Raw genomic sequence first — 19,704 nt, 5'->3', positions numbered from 1 at the left:
AATTCTACTTTTTAAAGAGTTTTTTGTCTTCAATGAATTTTTGTGCCTCTTTTTCCATTTGGCTAATTCTGCTTTTTAAGGAATTCTTCTCTCCTCGTTGGCTTTTTATACCTCTTTTACCATTTGTTTTTGCCAGTCTGTTTTTCAAGGTGTTATTTTCTTCATTTTTTTGTGTGTTTCCTTTACCAAGCTGTTGATATTTTTCATGATTTTCTTGCATCAACCTCATTTCTCATCCCAATTTTTCCTCTACCTCTTTTACTTGATTTTCAAATCCCTTTTTCAGCTCTTCCCTGACCTGAGACCAATTCAAAATTTTTTTCTTGGAGGCTTTGGATATAGGAGCTGTGACTTTGTTTTCTTCTTCTGAGTGTGTGTTTTGATCTTTCTTGTCACCATAGTAACTATCTATGATCAGATTATTTTTCTGTTTGCTTATTTTCCCAGCTTATTTCTTGACTTTTTAACTCTTTGTTGAAGTGGGGATCTTCTCCCACGGTGGAGGGCACATTGTCCCAAGCTTTTGTGCAGCTGTTTTCAGAGATACTTCTAAAGACCTGGAAGTTTTCAGTTCTGCCAAGGTGGTATGATCTAAGGACAAGAGTTTACTCCTCTCCTGGCCTGTGCTTTGGTCTGTGAGTGACACAGGCACTCTTGTCTGCCCTGGAATTGTAAGGAGGGTCCTGGCCCTACTGTGACCACAAGCTGTGCTATGCTAGTGCTCCTTCTTGCCCTGGAACTGCCGCCCAGGATTGAGATCCAGGTCTGAGTATGGGCAAAGCAACAGAGTCCTAACTCAGTGCTAGCAAAGTGACCCTGTAATCTCTGTCTGACCAGTTGTTTGAACCTCCCTACCGTCTGTGAGCCTGAGAGCTCCAGAAGCAGCTGTTGCCATTGCTGATTCAATGGCTCCCCAGGCCTGCTTCTGGTTTGGAGGGGCCTGGTCTATGCTGGCACGGCCTGCACTGGACTGTGCTCCACTCTCATCCCCTTAGGACAGACCCTTCTGGCTGACCGAAGTTGTCTTTATCTGGAAAATTATCTCACCCTGCCCTTTTGTGGGTTCTGCTGCCCCGGAAATTTTTTATGTCATTATTTAAAAGTGTTTCAAGGGGTTTCAGGGAGAGCTCAGGCAAGTGGCTGCCTTTTCTCTGCTGTCCTGACTTTGCCCCTCCTTTTATTCACTCTTGAAATTTTATGAGCAAGTCAATTCCTTTTCTCATGTTCTTCTTGTAATTATTGCTCTTTTTCTGGAGTTTTATCCTAGGGTCGGTCCTCTTAACCCACAGTATTCCTCACTGGTTTTGTTATGTCTGCTAGTTCCTTAAATGTCCGTTAGGGATTTCTGGACATTGATTGTTGTTGTTTTTAAACTTCTGTTCACTCTGTAGTTGTTACAGTTACTATCCAAATGCACAACACCAGTACGGTCCTGCATTGTTTTACCTCTTTTGTTTGCTTTTAGTGAGAATTACTTTTCATTCATAAATTCTTTTCATTCATCTTTTTTGCTTATTGATTGTTTACTTCATATGGGTTAATGTCTCATTTATTCTCGAGATGTCTTTGGAACCAAGGTTCTTAATATTTTTTGTGTGTGCATGTGTATTTGTGTGTGTAAATGTATGCGTGCATGTGTGTGATCAACAATTTTGGCTGTCTAGTGAAACCCAAGGACCCTGTTTCATAATAATGTTTTTAAATGAGTAAAATAAAATACTTAGAATTACAAAGGAAACCAAAAGTTAGTGAACATAAAGAATATTATTATTATTATTATTATTAATTATTATTATTTACTATCCAAGGTCATGAAACCCCTGAAATCTATCCAATGACACTTTGTGGAACCCAAGTGAAGACTCTCTGCTTTAGGACTTGGTTTTATTGGAACCTTTTACACTGACATCTTTACTGAGCGTCTTCATCTTTTCTCTCTGGATAACCTCAGCTGTCTTGGCTTCCTAGACTACATTCTCCTGGTTCTTCTCCTATCTCTCAGAACTCTGTCTCGTTTGAATGGCTCCCTTTCCTTCCACCTTCCATGACTTCAATGTGGGTGATGTCTAGTGTTCTATTTTTGGCCCTCTTTTCTTCTCTCTCCTCTCTCTAACATACCATCTGTCATGTATGTTTTAATGGTAATTCTTTTCATATACTTGACGTAGATAGGTACCGAGGTCTCTTCCAACTCTTGATTTTCCTTAGTGATCTAATTCTCTCCTGGGGATTATTTACTCTATACAGATGATTTTCAAATCCATATCTCTACTCTTTATTGTTCCCCAAAGCACACATCCCATATTTCCATCTGTCTGCCACACTTAAACCTGCCAAAAACAAGCTCAGTAGAAAAATCCCCCCAACAGTTCTTCCTCTGCCTTTTCTGTTTTTACCAATGGCATACCATTCTTTCTGGCTGCCTAGGCTTTCATTATTAGCCTTATCTTTGACTCTTCCTTCTCTCATGTCCACACAACCAATTAGTTTCCAAGTCCTGTCAATTCTACAACCCCAATATCTCATTCATCCATCCCTTCCTTTAACTCCTCCTGCAATCACCCCAATTCACATTCTTGTTTCTCCTTTGTCTAAACCAATGGAGAAGCTTCCCAATTGGCCTCACTTTCTGCAGCCTGTTCCCTATGCAAACTCTGTCTTACTCTCCTGCCTGAGCAATATTCTTATTTCACTATTCTGGTCATGTCACTCTTCTCTTAAAACACTGCCAGGGTTTCCCCATCGTCTGCCACATGAAGCATCTTGACATTCAAGGTCCTCAGAAATCTGGCTCCAACCTACCTTTCCACTCCCATCTCTTTGAATACTCTACATTCCTGCCAACCTAGACTCCTCTCTGCTTCCATTTTTGTCTTACCATTTTTTGGTTTCAGCACCTTTTCTCATGCTGGCCTCCATGCCAGTAATGTGCCCCACTTCATCTCCATGTGTGGAAAAGCTTTACTTCCTTTAAAGCCTAAAAGCCTCCTTCTTCTCTGTGAAATCTTCGCTGACTTTCTCAGGTGAAAATAATTTCACACTCCTTATGTTTAACACTTTGTTTAGACCTGTCCTTTGCATTCAGCCATTCTTTCTTGTGGGGCAGCTGGGTGGTACTGTGGATAGAGCATGGGCTTAAAATCAGGAAGACTCATCTTCTTGAGTTCAAATCTAGCCTCAGACACTTATTAGCTGTGTGACCTTGGGCAAGTCACTTAACCCTGTTTGCCTCAGTTTCCTCATCTTGAAAATGAACTGGAGAAGGAAATGGCAAATCACTCTCATATCTTTGCCAAGAAAACCCCAAATGGGGACACAAAGAGTCAGATATGATTGAAACTTTCCTGTATTATAGTCATTTCTATGCTTATCTCTTCTGCTCTATGAGAATGTAAACTTCTTGAGAACAGGTTCTGTGTCATATAGGTCTTTGCATCCTCAGGTAGCTGAGTCAGTGTCTTATACATAATAGGTACTTAGTAATTTTTTATCAAATTGAATTGAATTGATAATGGAGAGCCATGGAAGGATATTGAGCAGGGGAATGGTTGTGTTCAGAGCTGCACTTTGGGATGATACACTGGCAACTATTTATAGGATGGGAGGGAGAGAGCAGAGACTAGAGGTGGAAGACCAGTGTGAAAGTGACTGTAAGGGTTCTGTAAAGAGAGCCTGAACTTTGATTGTAGCAATAGGAATGGAAAAGAAGGAAAAGCTAGGAGAAGCATTACAGAGTGAGTTGGCAATTACATACACGTGAGGGCTGAAGTAGAGAGAGAAGCCAAAGTAAATTCAGGTTTCTAAGCTGCCCAAACAGAATTGTGGAATAGACATGACATCATCAGAGACAAAGGGATGAGAAAAAGGAGTAGGTATTGTGGGAAGGATGAGTTGTTTTGTACAAGCCAAGTTTGAGGTGATGGTAGGACATCCAGGTGGAAATGTCCAGCAAGTATTTGGAGGTACAGATCTATAGCTCAGGAAGAGAAGGAACCTGCAGGTGTGGATTTAAGAGTTATCTCCATAGAGATGATGGATAATCACCTCATAGAGCTGTGAGAGTGGATGAAATCTCCAAGGAGGAAGGGAGAGAGAAAAAAGAAAGGAATGCTTAAAGGAGGGCTGTATTGAAATTCTCTGTGGGTTTCAATTATCTATATTCCCTTTACTACCACCTCCCAGGAGTAATTGAGAAACTGATTAGTCTAGACAGCAATTAGCTCTAATCTTGCTTTATCCTATATAGTTCTTCCATCAGTTTAGGGGGTTTGCCGTATGATTAATGAAATTAATTGGGAGAAAGGGGGCTTTTGTGACTTTGGGGAGGTGTCTGTGTGAATTTGTGGTCATGGGCTCCTACAGTTATATGTCATGTATACAGGCTCTTTCCTGGGGGATGTCAGAGTTTAGTGATTTAGTGTTCAATTTAGACCATGGGATGGAGGGAGAAGGCAGCCTGAACCAGATTAAGATGTAATTGGGAAATATTTAACAAAATGAATAAAATACAATGGAACATTTATAATGTTAAGATGTGATTTTTAAGTCAATAAACAACCTGTAGGGATCATTATGTATAGATTAGTATCTGTTTGAGTTTGACCCCATTAGTTTAGCCCATGTCTCTCCATCTTGTCCACAAGAAAAGTGTGAAATAATGTGGCAAATGCTTTGAAAAATTTAAGGAAGCTCTGTCTGTACGGATGTACTGTTTGGGTACCCCTGTAAAAGAAGAAAATGAACTTACAGTGACATGTCTTGTTCTGGGTGAAGCCATGCTGGCTGTTTCTGATCATTGAGTTCTTTTCTAGATGTTCAAGAATCATCCCTTTAATATGACATTTTAGAATTTTGTTAGCAATTGAAGGCCTAACTCCTTGAAGTAGAATTTGCAGATTCTATTCTTTCTTTTTTCCCCTTTCTCCATTTGGACATTTGGTGGGTGGGTGGGGGTTGAGAGCTCTTTCACACACTTCTGATTACTTGCATTGTCATAACCTTTTTTCAGAACCTGAACCTCTGTAAATGTGCTTGGCTTTGGAATGCAGAGGGACTCAGGGGCCTTAGTGCTAAAAGGGACCTCTACTGTCTAGAAGACCCAGATCATCTAGGATGGGGTTTTTAACCATTTTTGTGTGCAATGGTAATAGCCTGTTGAAGCCTCTGGATTTTTTCTCCAAATCATGTTTTAAAATAATTGGTGAAAATGTTAAATTTCAGTTAGAAGTTAATAAAATGAAAGGGTAACTTTTTCTCATCCAAATTCTCCAATACCTTGAAATCCATGGTCTGTGAATCCCAGGTTAATAACTCCATGATGTAGGATATGTCTCTATCATCAAGTCTCCTTTACAGGTGAGGAAACAGAAACAGTTAGAAAGTAGCAGGATTATAATTCATACCCTGGTTCTCTGGCCCCAGATAGAGTAGTCTTTCCACAGTGCTCTGTATACATGTTAGAGAAAGCAGCCCTGGATTCTAAAGTGTGGGACAGGGGGGAGAAGGGAAAGAAGGCAGTAGAAATTTTGTCCCCTAAGTCTCACAGACTGGGGGTGGTTTGGGGGTTCAGGGTAAGCCATCAGAAAACAATAGGACATTGAGCTACACTTGGCCCAGCTGGCGATTGAGACTGAGACACTTAAGGATTTGAGAGAGGAACCCAGGGCCTGGCACTATGATCCCCTGGATTAGACCAGGAATTGAACTGGTCCCCTGGGAAGCCACAGTGAGTAGCAACGTCCCAGGCTGGCAAATCTCACAATTGCTGCAGCGATTGGAGATTTGCTAGTTTTCATGTGTGGTCAGTTAAAACAACAGCAGTCCAAATTTACAAGTTCCTCGGTTTTGCCCAGTGTGGTTCACATTTTCCATGTAATCTATTCTATGGGACTTTCTGAGCCTCTCAAGAATGCAGAATGGGTGTTCTCTGTGTAGATCAGGGGTTCTTAACCATTTTTTGTTCATCATAGACCCCTATTACAATCTGATGAAGATTATGGACCCCTTTTTAGAATCGTGTTTTAAAATAATTGAAGGATTTTAGTTAGAGGTTAATGAAAAAAAGATGGCATCCCAACTCCCATACCCCTTCATCCAAGTTCACATTAACCCTTGAAATCTATCCAGAATACAGGTTAAGAAGATGCTCAGATACCATCTACAGATTGAGACTCTGGGGTCACTTCCTTCATAGGAGGGCCCAAAGAGGACTCTCTCCTGGAAAGCTCCCCTCCTTAGCCTGGCCCTGGACAGCCATCCAGGACAGTAGACTACCCCTGCATTAAGGAAATGAATGACAATGTCACTGACACTTTCTGCCATCCCTGAATGAGAAACCTCATGGTGAGTCAAAATCTGAAGAGGGGGGCAGATAGAAGTGTTGCGGCTGTTGGCTTCAAGTCACTCCACAAACTAGGCCCAGGCACTAACTCATAGACAAGATGAGGCCTCCTGCTCTCTGGGCCCAGCTGTTCAGGCCTCTGTGTGGTGCGTGCACCACGTCATCCCCTTGGAGCCAAGATGCATGGGATAGCTCAGAGCACCCCAGGCCAGCTGCTTCGTGCAATATGTATCTGGTAAGCAAAATCAGTCACATCCTATATAAATGTTAATAAAAACGAAATCCCTGAGCAGTCACTGAAATTAGCCCGGGAATGATTGAAATGCCAAGGCAGGGCTTGTTATTTTTATGAAGCCGTGAATAATATAAGTATCCAATTGATAAAATTTTATTAAAGCTGACAGCCCTTAAGTGATCTAAGTGGTAAATATTGAAATGAAGTTTCAACAACACAGCCGGGCCCCCAGGGGGCCCACGGCAGTAATAAGGATTAAACAATGATTCAGTGCTGGTTCCTGCGGGTCTGTGGGGGGAGGGGAGGGGGGTTTGCTGAAGAGCCAAAGCTCAACTCTTTTAAATAATTAAACTGTGATTTAAGGAATTGATCTGAGGTAGTTGTAGCAGTTTGTTAAAGTCCAGAGGAGGGAAATGCAGGGAGCCACCCCTGGGGCAATGGTGGGGGGAGGGAGCAGTCAGCTGAGAGGGATGGGGTGGGGGGAGCAGGGTGTCTTGCTGGCCCCATTCCCAACCAATGTCCCCCAGGAGTCGGAGAGCTGGCAATGAGCATATTTTATCTTTTATTTGTAATGTAAACAGACTTGAGCTGCCTGAGGCCAGGTAATAGTGGATGAGCAAGGGAGGTGGGATTCCACACTGGGTATAGATTTTATTAGCCTTGCTTATATAAAAAAAATCCTCACAACAGAGGGAAATTAAAAATGGGGTGTCTTCTGGATTATCTGATCATTAGTGATGCTACAGAGAACTGGGGAAGGAAGAGGCAGAGAATAATTAGCATAAAGTTGCTAAATGTGCATGTGATTGAGTTAACCACTTCCCTATTCCTCAGTTTCCCCATCTTTAATAAGTAGGGAGAAGGGTACCTTGAACCCTAGACCTTTTAGACTCTCAGCTATCTGCTCTTTTCCAGGACACCTTATTGCTCCTTCTTTCATTCCCTTCTCTTAGAGGATGAAACCAACAAGGACATGAAATTTAACAGATGACCCCTAAATGTGTGCATTTCCACCTCCAAGTCTTAATCTGCCCCATCTCATGGAAGCTTATCTAAATTCTGCCCCAACCTTAAAGCCAAGCTTTTCCCATCTCCTCCATGCAGCCTGGAGGGAAATATCCTCATCTGTAAAAGGAGGGGGTTGGAGTACATAGCTTTTTCCAACTTTAGATCTATGACACAGGGAGCCAATGACCTCCCCAGCCCACAATGACCTCCTCTCTCTCTCTCTCTCTCTCTCTCTCTCTCTCTCTCTCTCTCTCTCTCTCTCTCTCTCTCTCTCTCTCTTCCTCTCCCTGTCTCTTTCCTTCTCCCTCTCCCTCTCTCTCTCTGTCTCTGTCTCTCTCTCTCTGTCTCTCTCTCTGTCTCTGTCTCACTCTCTCCTTCTCTCCCTCCCTCTCTTTCTCTCTCTCCTTCTCTCTCTTCCTCTCTCCCCCCCCATCCCTCTCTGTCTCTGTCTCTGCCACTCCTACCCCACTCTGTGTTCCTAAAGTCCAGAATAAAAATTTTTTAAAGGCCTGAGCCTCCTTCCTGGTGACATTGACTGTGGCTGGGAATCACCCACTATGGCAATCTTTCAATCCTCCCACAGCCAGAAAAGAACAGAGGTTGCAAAGGTACAGAGATGGGAAATGAAATGTTGTGTAGGGAGGCTAGTGTGGCTACATCACAGATTGTGAGGGAGGAAAGATTAAGAAGACTAGTAAGGTAGGGAGGGACCAGGTTGTCAAGGGATTGAAATGCCTGACAGAGGAATTTATGTTTGATCCTAAAGGGAAGAAAGAAGGAAGGAAGGGAGGGAGGGAGGAAGGAAGGAAGAAAGGAAGGAAAGAGGGAGGGAGGGAAGGAGGGAGGAAAAAAAGGAAGGACAGAAAGAAGAGATGGAGGGAGGGAGGAACAAATGAAGGAAAGAAGGAAAAAAGGAAGGAAAGGAGAGAAGGAAGGAGGGAGGGAGGGAAGGAAGGAAAAGAGGGAGAGAGGAAGAAAGGAAGGAAGGCAAGAAAAAAGGAAGGAAAGAAGAATGAAAGGAAGGAGGAAGGAAAGGAAATAAAGAGGGAAGGAAGGTAGGAGGGAGGAAAGGAAAGGAGGAAGGAAATAAATATTTACTAAGTGCCTCCTATGTGACAGACACCATGCAAAATGCTTTATAAATATTATCTCATATGATCAGTCAATGGAATTTACTGAACAGGGGGATAGCAGTATCACCTTCAGTCTCTCTCTGCTGTCTCCTTCCCACCTGTATAAAGGCATGCTCAGGTTTCCTCCGTCCTAAAAACCCATCACATATACCCTAAAGCAGCATACCATCTCCATCTGCCTCCCTGTCTCTCTACTTGTCTGACTTCTAGTCTGAACTCACTAACTCTACCTTTTCACCATCCACTGTCACCAGGATTCTATCTCCACCTCATTGAGGCTGTGCTCTTAAAGTCATTAATAACCTCTGAATTGCTAAATCCAATGTCCTCTTCTCAGGTCTCACCCTATTTACTCTGTTGTATTTGACAGAGTGGACCACCCCCTCCTTCTGCATTCCTTCTGTTCCTTTGATTCCCATGATCCTGCACTTTTCGTGCTTCAAGTTTCTCTGCCCTGTCTTTTTTGTTGCCCCTTTTCCTCTCTGTTCCCCCAAATGCAGACTTTCTCCATGGATCTCTTCTTGGACCTCTTCTCTTTGCACTCTGTCTCTCAGTGGCCTCATCTATTTTCTCTGGTTCTTCGTGATCGCCTCTATGCAGAAGGCTTCCACATCTTGGTCTCCGTCTTGGACCTCCAGCTCTGCAATTTCAACTGCCTCCTGGATCTCTCTGCCTTAACATTGCATACATTGAACTCCTCTTCTCAAACTTACTACTATGTTCACGATCTTGTAGGGGATAAAGGGGACTTAACAAATGTTTGTGAATTGAAGACATGTTCTGCTTGGCCCTCAAAGGACAGAATTAGAAGCAGTAGAGGGAAATTGCAGGGAAGCTGACTTAGGGCTGAAATAAGGAAAAACTTCTTAACAATTAGAGTTGTCTAAAAGTTAAATGGGTGGCCTGGGAAGTCATGGAACCATAGGTGTAGAGCTGGAAGGCCTCTTAGAGGTTGTATAGTCCCATTTCTTCATTTTTCACATGAGAAAAGTGAGGGCCAGGCAGGTCAGGTGACTGTCGCACAGATAGTAATCTTCAGAGGTAAGATTTGAACCCCAGTTCCTCTGATGACAAGTCTAGCACCCTTTACAATATACCATGCTATTTTTTAGAGTGTGTTCAAGAAGAGGCTGAGTGATCACTTGTTGGAGATCATGAGATCACCAATGTAGAACTGAAAGGAACCTTAGAGGCCTCTGGCCAACCCCCTCATTCTAAAGATGAAGAAACTGAGATTAAGATAGGTCAAGTGACTTATCCAGAATCGCACAGCTAGTAAGTATCTGAGGCAGCATTGGAACTCAGGTCTTCCTGACTCCAAGTCCAGTGCCCTATCCACTAGATCACACTGCCGCTTAGTGTTTTAGAGAGGATTCTTTTTCATGTGTGGGCTGAACTACGTGCTAAGTAGGTAGCACATTTTATCACATCCTGGTCTAGGCTTCTCTTGCTTGAACAGATTCTCTGGTGTCTTAATGTCAGTTTGCCCTTGCCTTCTTGTTTCCTTTCCATCCCATTCCTGACTTCCTCACTTACTTGTGATGACCCAGGGGTTGGTATCCAGACATCCACAATCAATCAATTGCTCAGTCAAAAAGTATTTTTTATGTAATTGATTTAATATATATTTTTATCTTCTATTTATTTCATTTTTAATTTATGGAATAAAACATGAAATTTCCATAGCTTGGTATTATTAAAAAAAAAAAGATGATTGTTCCTGAAACTGCAAATCTATTATGTATAACTTGCTATTCCTTTTATTTTTAATTTTTTATTTAATTTTGTTTTTAGTTATCAAATAAATGTCTTTTTTCTTTTTCCCCTCCCCCAGCCCTAGAGATGTCTACCATTAGACACAAATATGTATGTATGTATATATCTATATGTATCTATACACACATATACACACACATGTATGCAAAATCATTCTATATATACTTCTATTTATCAGTTCTTTCTCTGGATGCAGATAACATCCTAACTTCCTTTGTAGTTAATTTGGGTATTTATAATAGTCAAAATGACTTGGTGGCTCAAAGTTGTTCTTAAAACAATATTGCTGTTACTGTATATAGTGTTCTCTTGGTTCTGCTCATTTTTCTATTTATTATCTTGTGTAAGTATATCCAAGTTTTTCTAAGGTCATATTTTTAAAGACTGGGTCTCCTCCTCTCTCTAGGTTGGAAGCATAGGGGCTACTCACAGGCCTGCTCCCGCTGTTCATCAGTATGGGTGCTTTGACCAGCCCCATTCCTGACCAAGGCTGGTTAGTCCCCATTTAAGCTCCAATTATGTCAGGGATTGTGCTAAGCATTCAGGAAATAAAGACAAAATTGAAATAATCTCTGCCCTCTAAAAACTTGAAACCTAGTTGGGGAAGACATGATATAGAATAAGATAAAAGAAATGTTGGGGGGAAGGCACTAGTAGGTGGGGGAATTGAGAAAACCTTCATAGAGAAGATAACAGTTGAGATGGGCCCTGAGGAAAACTAGGAATTCCAAGAGGCAGGAGTGTGAGGATGGAGTCCATTCCAGGCCCGAGGGATAGCCATTACAAAGGAATTGAGGAAGAGGAGTGTTATGTATGAGGAATAGAAAGAAGACCAACTTGGCTGGACCATAGTGCTTACAAAGGAGAATAAAGATGAAGAATGGGAGAAAAGTAGGAATGGGCCAGGTTGGGAAGGGCTTTAAGTGACAGGGGAGTTTACATGACGTTCTTTAAGCAATAAGGAGTGACTAGAGTTTATTGAGTAAAGAGGAGATATGGTTAGACTGGCACTGTAGGGAAATCACTTAGGCAGCTGAATGGTAGTTGGGGGCTGTAGACTGGAGTGGGGAGAGACCTGAGTCAGGGAGATCAAGGAGGAGGCTATTGCAATAATCTAGTAGATAATAAGAGCCTGACCTAGGGTAGTGGTTGTGTGAGCAGGCAGAAGGAGGGCTGGATGTGAGAGATGCTGGGGAGATGAAAGAGACATATTCTGGCTCTTCCTCCTTTCCCTCCCCCAACTTCATACCACGAGACTGGCTGCTGATTCTACTGACTTGGCTCCAGGATGGGCTAGCAGAGGCCAGAACCAGAGTCCCCTGCCAGAGACAGCCATCCAAGGCTAGGGGAAGGGCTAGTGCTTCTTAGTTTTAATTCATATGGAATTTTGAGTTCTAGGAATCCCAGGTCCAGAATTTCTCCAAGTCTCTACTTATGGTGAATGGTACTACAGGAGGAATGAGTCAAACATTCTTTGGAAACACTCTTGTTTATACTTCTTTTCCCACTCATAGGGGCATAGCTGTGGGAAACTAAACACAAACTGTGTATTTCTGAGAATTGCATCTAAGTTGTTCCTATTATCTAGGGCAGTGGTGTCAGACTCAAATAGAAATGGGAGCCCCTAAACAGGCTCCCTGTGGACTTCATTTTGACTTAGAAAACCACACATGTTCATATATTTCTCTTTTTTTTCCTTATTAATACATCAACACATGAAAATCAGATAGGAAGCACATTTTAATCTCAGGCCACTGTCAGGAGTGTTGTGGGTTACATGCATCTCATAACGTATCTGACACCTCTGATGTAAGGCACTTCCAGGGTTTAGCAGAGTGGAGGACTCGCAGCTACTTGGTAGATTTACTCATTGTGTTCTCCTTATTATGTACTATTTATTTGAATATTGATTCTATGTTAAACTGTTTCTATATAGAACTGACTCTGATTATGTCAGGCTCATCTGATTAGCATTCACTGAAATATAGCAAAATTATAAAAAGGAGGTGGTATTTACTAGTGGGTGGGGGCTTAGAGCTAAGTCTTAATACATTAGATCCCCAAATCCACATAGACCTTGACAATGAATCTAAGCTACCCCATAGAGGGTGATGGAACTGAGGGATAGAAAATTACTGACTTTCTGAGAACCATAGAAAATAATGAAGTTTCCCAGCATATCTGCTCCACTGGGAAATGTGCAAACTTCCCTGGGTGATCGTGGGATAAGCCCAGCTCCTGATCTGGATAGTGACTAGCAATACCCGCTGCTGGTTGGATAAATGTTTGTTGTTCATCCTTCATCCTGGAAGAGGACTAGTGATATCAGGAGGGTGACGTCTTAGAAACTGGCAAGTGAGTTCATTTTAAGTGAGGCAGGTCTGTGCAAAGTCATCAGCCTCACTTTCAGGATGACTGGAGATGACTCCAGAGGCAGTGAGCAGATCTTGACTTTTTTTAAGCTGAGGACTTTCCCAGGTCTCAGTTTGTTTGAGGCAACACCCATTTAATGATTCAGTCATTTAAGGCTGGGTAAGAAATGAGGCAAAAGATGGCCTAGTTTGCCTACTTAAAAAAAAAATCAATCTGGGAGGGAAAGACCCTCAGGGTTTCTGGACCTAACAGAAACAATTGCTATCTGCTCTTAGTCAGAGCCATCAAAACCCAAACAATGACTAAATGAGACTTGGGCTGGGGCCTATTATTATCCAATCAGTGATAGCCAGAGTGATTTGGGTTTAAGGCAGAGTCAAGTAGATCCATTTGAATCCCTGTGGGCTTTATCAAAATTTGGTTTTCCTGAATGCCATTTCAAGAAATCATAAATGAAACTACATGGGAGAAAAGAATTAATTGCCCTAGTTTTTTTTAAATGAAAGAATAAATAAGTAGGGAAGAGAAAAAAAAATCTAGCCTCTAAACCCCAAGATTAGTTGTAGTAGTGAGTAGTAGTAGCTGCCCCACTGGGGACCCAACTGGCCAGTTCCAGTTGGGCAGTACTGCTCCTTCCTTCTGTGTGGGACAGAGACCACTTACTCAAAATAAAAACAAAGACTTAGATACCTTGAAAGCAGAAAGGATTTTATTGCTTTCTCATGAGAAAGGGTATCACCCCTAGTCACCATTGCCGTCCAGGAGAGTACAAATTGGTCGCAGAAGGGAAGCCTTATTTATACCCTGATGTGAGCTCCTCCTCCCTAACCCCCTTCCCCTTATCCCATTGGCTGGGCTTTCAGGGGGCACAATCTATTCACGGCCCCAGCAACAGAGACACAAGTTTGCCCAGAGACAAGAAAAGGTGGGAAATTTTGCAAGGGCAAGCAGTTCCGGTTGGGGGTAGGGCTATTCTTTCTGCTACTTGCTTAAAAAAAGTGTCTGAGTGTGAGAGGGGTTTGAAAACAATACAAGCACTATTAGCAAGAACTATTGACCCTTTGAGGCTTCACTTCTGAGAGATCATCTCTCACACTTCCTTCCTTTCTTCCTTCCTTCCTTCCTTCCTTCCTTCCTTCCTTCCTTCCTTCCTTCCTCTCTCTCTGTCCACATGGGGAATCATACCCTTACACGTGGGTACTCTGCCCAAAGGAATATAAAATATAAAAATTTTTGAGTAAATGTAAGCAATAAGGAAAAAGAAAGAATAATAATAGTCACTGAGCCTTGATTTTCTCACCTGGGAATGGGAACGAAAACATTTGCCCAACCTTTCTGACAAAATTGTTGTGAGACTAGATTTTTGGTAATATCTATAAAGTGAATCACTCTCTGATGTGGCTAGAGAAGAGGGAATGCCATGGAGATTGTAAGCTCTCCAAGGCAGCAGCAATGGAGCACAAACTCTATCATTCAGGTTCTACCCAGCCAGGAAGACTTTGGGTTCAGTCCTGACAGACTTTGCCTTCTGAGGACCTACGGAGCTAAGAGTTAAGCTTATTTCCAGCCAGTCGGCAGCTTGGGGATTTTTTTTTCTAAAACTGTTTTTTAAGCTTTTTTTTTTAGATCAAGGTAATGAATTATTTTAGTAAGCACAATTATGATTAAAGATAACAGTCAGAGAAGGCAGCTAGAGGTCTAGTTAGCAAAGAAGTAGACAAAAACCATATCAGAGAAAAATCAAACTTCAAAAAGACTTTTAGTCACCCACTTTTCTTTTTAACGGCTCTTTAGGACCCTGTAAGCAACAAATCAATTGAGTTTCAGACTTGTTTCCATAGTTATGCTGCACATAGGGAGTATTAGATAAAGCAAAGCTTTTATTTAGTCCCTGACAGGTAATTAAATTTGCTTCTGCACAGCCTCATTATCTAGGCCACAGGTCCATATCACAGTGCTGACTGGCTCCTGCTATTTGCTGGAATATTACGACTTAATTTCTTCTCTCGGGTTGCAAGCCGAGGTCTTGATTCAGTGGAAAGTTTGAGTGGAGCTTGGGACTTGCAGCTCCAGAGTGGTTTCATTTTTTCCTACGATCCTTTACTTTCCGTCCCCAGCATATGAAAAGCCTGATTTCACATTTTGTTTTCCCTCAGAGTGATTTACTGTGGGAAAAGCCAGAAGGAAAGAAAACTGGCGATTGGCAGAAGTAAGCAGAGAAATCCCCTGGCTTCTAAATTACCAGCGTCTTTGAAAAGCAGGGTTTATTTCAGTGACAGAAATAAATTCTTGATTTCATATCCATCACAAATGCCACATAGAAATATGGATGCACTAGGCTTATTGTTTTTGAAGGGACTGTCAGATCAGAACATGTAGGGAACATGTGAAATGAGGGGAGGGGAATTGGAGGGGGTCCATCCTTCTCTTCAAGAGGAAGAGTGGGAATGTGGGTGCAGTTGGCCTTAGGCAATCGGTCAGAGATGCCTCTTTCTTTAAGCTTTGTCTCTAAGCTATTGAATCTGATTTCTTTAACTGTTCTGGCTTAGATCCTATCTGATTTCTAGCTCCGGCTACAATCTCATTCCTTATTTTGGTGGAGAAAGAAAAGAGTTCAACCCAAGGCATGGAGTTCATACCACATTTGTCATCAACCATTGATGGAGGGCCTATTTCATTGCACACAGTGGGCAAAGGATAAAGCTCCTGTTGTTTCTAGGATAATAGGATTAAGAGTGGGAAGAGGCAGCTAGGTGGTGCAGTGGCTGGGAGGTTCAAATCTAGCCTCCTATGCTTACTAGCTGTGTGATCCTGGGCAAGTCACTTTTCCCTGTTTGCCTCAGTTTCCTCATCTGTAAAATGAGCTGGAGAAGGAAATGGTGAACCACTCTGGTATCTTTGCCAAGAAAACCTCAAATGGGGTCATGAAGAGTCAGACACGACTGAACAACAACGGTAATCCAGCTCCCTTGTTTTACAGATGAAGAAGCCGAGGCTTAGAGTGATTATGGAACTTGCTTGACATGGCTAGTGTCAGAGGAGAGATTTGAATCCAGCTCTTCCTGATCCCAATTCCAGTTCTTCAATATTCCAGGAGCTTCCAGGGTAAAAAGGGAAATGATAAGCCTCATTCATGCGTGACATAACTGGTGAACACAGGTCATAGTAAGGTAGTAGAAACAGTCCTGGCTCGGGAGTCAGGAGACTTAGTTTCAAATCTTGACTCTGACATGGATGAGTTGTGTTGACCTTGAGTAAGTATCTTCATCCTACTGGTTCCTTGTCTATAGAACAAGAGGGTGGGACTGATCTCTAAGGTTCCCTCCAGTTCTATGATCCTATCAACAAGTTCATGGAGCAACAGAGAGGAGATATATCGAGAGAGCAAAGAGATGTGTGCCTGGGATTGGAGAGAGAACTTTGGAAGACCAGAGTAACAATGATGGGGTACGTCAGGGGAAGGTGGGATACAAATGAAGGAAGGTCTTGAATGCCAAATGGAAGAGTAGATCTTTGCTCTGGTAAAAGGAGAATTTATTCACATAAGATGATTTCAATTTAAATACTTTCATGCTGCCGAAGGTGCCTAGTGGGCACTAAAAATGCCTGTTGATTGAATGATGGATTGTTTCCTTTGTGATGACATCAAACCTCAAGGCTAGTTTTGATTTATTCCTTCATTTAATTAAACATTTATTAAGCTCCTTAGCTTATTCCACTGTGAAATAGGGAGATTGGAAATTGATCATCCCTAGGTAACCCACAGGAAAATGGGTTATCAGAAATACCACACTAGGTCAGACCCACAGTCCAGGCTGCCCAAGGTTCTTTTTCTAATGGAGTTGTTGAAGAGTAATTGAGAAGGAAAGATCGTACAGCAGGTGTATCTTGAAAGGCTTGGGACAAGAAATTGTTAAAAAGTCAAGTGGCAACTCCTTGTCTACAATGGGTATGAATAGTAAAAGAATATGGACAATTTTTTTCCTTTTTTAAAATTCTATTTTATTTTATTCTTAGTTCCAGATTCTTTCCTTCCCCCACTCCTCCCCTCCCCCTCAAGAAGGCAAGAAATACAAAACTCATTACAAATATTAAGTCATGAAAAACGAATTTACACATTGGCCATGTTCTAGGGGGGAAAAAAACCTGAAAAAGAAAAAGAGAGAAAAAATACGCTTCAATCTGCACTATGAGTATATTTCTCTATGTGGAGGTGGATAGCATATTTCATCATGAGTCCTTTAGAAGTGAACATTGTTGTTACGGTATAAATTATTCTACAGGTTCTGCTTACTTCACTCTGCATCAGTTCATATGAGTCTTCCTAGGTTTTTCTGAAGTCATCCCCTCCATCATAACTTATAGCACAATAGTATTCCATCACATTCATATAACATAACAGACAATTTCAAAAGAGAAAACAAAAATTGCTGTCAATACTTTAAAAATGACTTAACTTCACTAATAATCAAACTGAGGCAACTAAGGCAAGTGGTGACATGACTTGCCCAGCGTCACGCGTCTGAGGCAAGATTTGAATTCAGAAAGATGTTTCTTCCTGGTTGTAGAGGCCCTGCACTCTATCCACCTAGCTTCCCCAGCTGTTATGATACATAGTGTATCTAAATTTGTTGCTATGAATGTAAATAATTGCTAAGCAATTTTAGTTGATGGTACTAATGTTCAATGTTGTTTCTAAAAAAATTTTTAATTAAAGTATTTGGATTAATTGGGTGATAAATGGGTTGGATTAAAGAGGTGTTAGATTGTACATTAGATTGTATATTCCTTGAGGGCAAGAACTGTTTTTGCCTTTCTTTGTCTGGGGCAAAGAGCCTGGCACATAGTAGGTACTTAAAAATTCTTGTGGACTGATTTAAAATGGAGACTTTTGGAAAGAATGTCCTGAATGCTACAGACCTGAGGTACACTCCCTATGCAAAGCTCCTGTGGTGTTTCCAGGACCTACCACAGCATATAACATGATTTAGCAGCTGTATTTTGCCAGTGATTTCCTGACTGTTCTAGTTGTTGTTCTTCTCAGAGGACCATGGCATCAGGGAAGTGATGCCATGACTTGCAAGTGGATTGGATTGAAGTGAGGAAGGACTGTGCAAAGTCACCAGCCTCACTCTCTCCTCCAGACCCATCTGGATCCAGTGGCCAGATATAGATCAGGGCAACTGGAGATGGCCCAGGATGCAGTGGGGGACCTTGGCCCTTTTAAGCTAAGGTCTTTCCCAGGTTTCAGTTTGATTGAGGCAACACCCATTCAGTGATTAAGGCTAGGTAAGAAATGAGGCAAAGAATGGCATTTTTACCTAGTTAAAAAAAAATCAATCTGGAAGGGTAAGACCCTCAGGGTTTCTGGCCAAAATAGAAACAGTTGCTGTGTACCATCACTCTGAGCCATCAGGGCCCAAACAATGACCAAATATTACTCTTATGCCATCCAGAGACCTCAACTCTGTAGCATGCACTCACTATATCTGTAAAACATACAAGGTATCCCCAAAGTCTTAGCGCACTTTTAAACCATTAAAAGCTTAAAAGTGCCCTAAGACTTTTGGGACACCTTGTATAAGACTTAAAGCTTATAAAAACTATGCTATTATTGGAGTTATTCTTAATGGGCTGTGCCTGGGGAGTTTGTGCTCTAAGTAGTGATCTGGTTATTACTACCTAGGAATACATCTGGACTAGCAATACCACGGCCCTCCCCTTCCCTCCTCCCCCCCCCCAAAATAGAAAAAAATAAAGGGGAAAAATTAAGCATTCCTTAATTTTCCTTCTCTCTTCCTTCCCACAATATGAATTTCCTCCCACTCATTGCGCTCCCCCCCCCTCTCTCTCTCTCATTCTCTCTCTCTTTTAAAGTAGGTGACACTTGGAGCCAGAGGGAATTCCTAAATGGAAAGAAGTTTCTCCTTTATGGTCTGAGTCAGGAAAAAGAAAGTGCTTCCTTCCCACATCCCCAACTTGCCCCCCTGCTTCTCTATTATCCTCGTACAAAATCTCAGGCATTCTTAGAGAAAACGGTGCCATCTCAACAGGAGACGGTCAGGTTTGGAGAGGAACCAATAACATGTTGGAAGGCATCTTCAAGTGCAAACATTTAGGAGACTGTTGGATACCTTTAGGGCCTGTGAATGGTGGGGGTGGGGCAGGTGAACTCTTTGTCCTAGGCACAGAATCAATTGGTCAAGAAGCATTTAGTAAGTTCCTACTATTGCCAGGCATTGTGCTAAGCATTGGGGATACAAAGATAGGCAAAATGCAGTCCCTACTCTCAAGGAACTAAGAATCTGATGGAGGAGAGAACATGAAAGCAATTATGTACAAACAAGACATACGTAGAATAAACTAGAGATAGTCTCAGAAGGAAGCCCTGAAGATTAAGGAGGACTGGGAAAGGCTTCTTGTAGAAGATAGGACTTTAATTGATATGTGAAGGAACTCAGGAAAGCTAGGAGGAGCAGATAAGGGAGAGAGTCCTAGGCACAGGGGATAGCTGATGAAAATGCTCTGAGCTGGAAGATGGCAAGTCATAGGTGAGGAGCTCTGCCTGGGAGCTCTGCCTTCCCTAAGAAGACATCACATCTGCTGCTCTCTGGGCTATTCTACTGGGGGTACCAATCTGTGATTTCCGTCCCCCCCCCCAGCCAAAGGGGCCTTTCAAGTTGCCTTCTCTCCCAAGCTGCTCAGGCCCTCAACTCCCTATTGCATTTGCAGATCTGCAGGCACATTTATGTGTTTTATAAATGCCTTGTGTTTCTGATTGATGGACCATCAGTTACGCAGTTGCCAGGGCAATGATTGATTTTCCAACACAGCTGCTC

At 42.1% G+C, this 19,704-nt stretch overlaps 1 pseudogene; it reads right to left on the bottom strand.

Annotated features, from left to right (window-relative positions):
• Positions 1-19,704, bottom strand: part of LOC144455678 (LYR motif-containing protein 1 pseudogene) — a 65,402-nt pseudogene that overhangs the window by 1,360 nt on the left and 44,338 nt on the right.

This window comes from Phascolarctos cinereus, unplaced genomic scaffold, assembly GCF_003287225.1.
Source record: "Phascolarctos cinereus isolate Bilbo 61053 unplaced genomic scaffold, phaCin_HiC Scaffold_2;HRSCAF=192, whole genome shotgun sequence".
Classification (NCBI taxonomy): Eukaryota; Metazoa; Chordata; class Mammalia; order Diprotodontia; family Phascolarctidae; genus Phascolarctos; species Phascolarctos cinereus.
This window is presented reverse-complemented; position numbering and strand designations above follow the sequence as displayed.